The sequence below is a fragment of the Hoplias malabaricus genome, chromosome X2 (genome assembly GCF_029633855.1).
Source record: "Hoplias malabaricus isolate fHopMal1 chromosome X2, fHopMal1.hap1, whole genome shotgun sequence".
Lineage (NCBI taxonomy): Eukaryota > Metazoa > Chordata > Actinopteri > Characiformes > Erythrinidae > Hoplias > Hoplias malabaricus.
In genome coordinates this window covers 46,357,377-46,360,992 of record NC_089819.1, presented here as the reverse complement: position 1 = coordinate 46,360,992, position 3,616 = coordinate 46,357,377, and the positions used below count along the sequence as shown (strand labels likewise).

The window sequence follows — 3,616 nt, the reverse complement described above, 5'->3', positions numbered from 1 at the left end:
CGATGTCACAGCCAAACATTTCATGACACAGAACATCATAAACATCTTTCATATAGCACTTTTCTTAAATCTGATGATACTTCAGAACAATAAACAAAATGAACAACATATCTATACACTACCAGTAGAAAATTGCACTGCAAGACTACATTTAGATGTAATAGATATGTTCATATCTGCATGGTAACTGTCATCAATGTAAACAAATGTTCCCTCAAATGAGTTGTAGGTTCCCATCCAGCTCAATAATGGATGGGCGTGGAGTTCCTGACACTGTTGAATTGTTTTCCTCAATTAAAGCTAGAATCTGGAATTCTGTAAACTTGATTTGTGACTCTGCCAGTTGTAAAAACAAATAAATAAATAAAACTGAGTTGAATTGATATGAATATCAATGTTGCCAAAGGTGCTGTTAGGAGATGCTGCCAAATATTATTTCATGCAGGTTCAGAAAAGACACATGAATTTCAGCTTGGCCACTCTCATTAATGGCATATGGCAATGAGTTATGGAAAATGATTTAGATTTGTTTTGAAAAATGAGATTACGTTTACTTTAGTTGGTATATGTTTTTAAGAGTGCACTCACAGTCTGCAAATGCATTGTGTGAGTCAGGGTATTTCTCCAGGTGACCGTCTGTGAGGGGTTTGGTGTGTTCTCCCCGTGTCCGCGTGGGTTTCCTCCAGGTGCTCCGGTTTCCGTGTGTGTCGCACTGTGAAGGACTGGCGTCCCCTCCAGGGTACACCCAGTGATTCCAGGTAGGCTCCGGCCCCACCGCGACCCTGGATTAGTGGTTTCTGACAATGAATGAATGAATGAATTAAAAAATTAACAATGTTTCACATATCTTGTCATCATCATTTAAGTTAAGAATTTACCTTCACACTTTGTCATAGCCTGGCCTCAACTTATTTATGACCTGTATTTACTCTTATATTTGTTTCCCTGCCTCCATTTTTTTTTTTATTTTACTTTAAATAAAGTTCTTCCTAGTGGAGTCACCCAAGGTTCTATTGGTCTGTGTGGCAACCGTGCATTATATAAATTTGATTTATGCTGGGATTTGCTGTGATATTTTTTTATAGACTTTGCTTGATTTTAAGGACTTACGTGGCAATCAGGTTTGGGCTCAAGGTTAATTTCCTGTTCAGATTCACAAATTGTGGCTGTTGTTTGGGTCATAGCTGATGGTCGGGCCAGAGAATGGTCTCGAGCTGTATTTGGGTTCAGATCAAAGCCACTGTGTCCTTTGGTGAATGTAAGAACATATACAGTATTATTTTTCACTCAGTGACTATGACATATACATGCAAAGGCAGAGAGCAACAGCACAGCAGTTGCACATTTGATGGAAGGAAACGTTAAACAATATATGTGTGGCCAGTGAGGTGCTGTAAACTCTGCAGCTCTGAGGCCTAAAACAGAAAAAAAAAATTTCATCTGAAAACTGATGTCGCCTTACAGTACATACACTGACCCGGCAAAACACAAATGCTTATGCAATGTAATCCAAACATCTATCAGATGCCAGATAATATACTTTTGATGTAATGTCCAATTATACAATGCAGCATCTTATGAAGATATATCCAACAAACAGACAAAAGGAGGTAGATGGAGATCATTACAAAAGTTATGAGTTAAATTATCACTCTAATTCCCCTGTTCATATTCTATTACATTTTTGCTGATAGATGACATCAATGCTATTGAATCATTGCTGTCTCTAACCATTGGCTGGTAATTAACACACCCAAAATCTGGTGCCAGTGTTAATCAGGTACTCACAAAGGGTGCTGGGCCATGATCCACGCAACATTCCTCTGCCCTCTTGTCTTCTGGTTCATTGGTTTCCTTGGCAAATGCTCCATGCACTGTGTTGTGACTTTCCCTAAGGAAGGTCAATGACCAAACTCAATGCCTATAGATGTCCTGATCCTTAGTAACCCCATATGACCTCACTTGAGTTAGATGAAACACAGAACAAAACCACCACACAGAAGAAAACAAACAACTGGACAATGGCTTTGGAAACCTATGCTTGTTGGGTAAAAGGGAGATGGGGCCATGTTGGGTCTGATTTTCCACTGCGTATTACACTCAGTTTCATCACAGAAAGTGATGTTGATGGCCACATAAACAAAAGAGTGTGGATGTTCTGCGTTTATCCACTAGGACATTGAAGCATCAACAATGAGGATCTGGTAAAAGATAAAGAGCAATAATAATAAACCAGGACATAGGACACAGAGCAGAACATTGTTTCCCAGTGCTTCTCTATACCAACTGTAATCAGCTCACTGTGAGAGCTTTGATATCTTTAGGTAGAAGAACAATTTGTTCCAGTTCTGCACTCCGCTAGCTAATTTTGCTAATTGCTAAAGACTTGTTAAAGGGCTATGTAGTCAAAATGAAGACTTTAAACTTGTGGTGGTGATGAGACGAGACTTAGAGGTGAAAATATTGAAACATATACGTTAAGAAATTTGATCCCAATGTTAATCCATCCACATTTTTCCAAGCGCAATCATGGTACAGAGGTAAGCAAATGCAGCATTGGAAGTCTTCTCAAGCATGTAGAATTATGTGTTTGCTTAGTAGAGTACAGCCATGTATGTAATGTATATAATGGAGTACATCCATTATGCTATACAAGCTACAGTCCATTTTATACCATTAATATTTAATATACACTAATGTGTTTTATTTAGCAATGTATACCTAGGCAGCTGTGTAATTAGTCAACATTCCAACAGACACCATTGGACAGAAGATTACATAGGCCCTAAAATGCTGTCACTGCATGTTCACCTCACTTCATGAGACTGGAATTCGCTCCCCTCAGCTCTCAGATTCACCTTGGAATATAGCACCATAGATTCTGTATCTGCATTATTTATGGTGATTTTAATCATCTTTAGCTCTGGAGGAACAGAGAAATAGACAGGTGTTTCACCTAGCTGCTGTCAGCTGTTGAAATAAAAAAATAAAATAAAAAAAAGAGAGAGATGAACAATGCTTGCAGTTCCTATAACAGTATCTCTGAAGTAAACTTGTCATTAAATACTGAGGGGGAAAAACAACAGTAAACACACAGACATCTTCAGAAAAATTTAATGCACAGTATGGAGCCTGTATGGAAGCCTGTTTCTGCCACTTAAAAAAAGAGGCCATATGCTAAGTCATAACTAGATACTACGTCATAATTATGAGATGTTAAGTTATAATAATGAGATACTAAGTAATAATTATGAGGTTCTAAGTTATAATAATGAGATACTAAGTCGTAATTATGAGATGCTAAGTCATAATTATGAGATACTATGTGATATTATTAAGATACTATGTCATAATATTTAGATATTAAGTCATAATTATGAGATAGTAAGTCATCAGAAACTTTGAAATAAATTTCTATATTTAATTATTTTTAATCACAAAATCAGAAGAGATTGCCTGTTAAATGGATTATAAACACATTGAAGAATAAATGATAAAATCCTAGTTTTGTTGCTGGATTGCATGGGATTTTTTTAAGCAAACGCACCCTTGAAAGTCTTTTAAGCAAGAAGCAGCTTTGGCATGGGAAGAACAAAACTGATGTGGCTGAGATGGC

At 37.2% G+C, this 3,616-nt stretch overlaps 1 long non-coding RNA gene across 1 annotated transcript; it reads right to left on the bottom strand.

Annotated features, from left to right (window-relative positions):
- Window positions 1-664: 664 nt before the first annotated feature.
- LOC136676317 (uncharacterized) lies at window positions 665-1,992 on the bottom strand. Its single transcript, XR_010796280.1, has 3 exons — window positions 1,789-1,992; window positions 1,111-1,247; window positions 665-797 (listed from the first exon to the last, which is right to left on the bottom strand). It is a non-coding gene; the product is annotated as an uncharacterized lncRNA (long non-coding RNA).
- Between the last annotated feature and the right edge of the window lie 1,624 nt (window positions 1,993-3,616).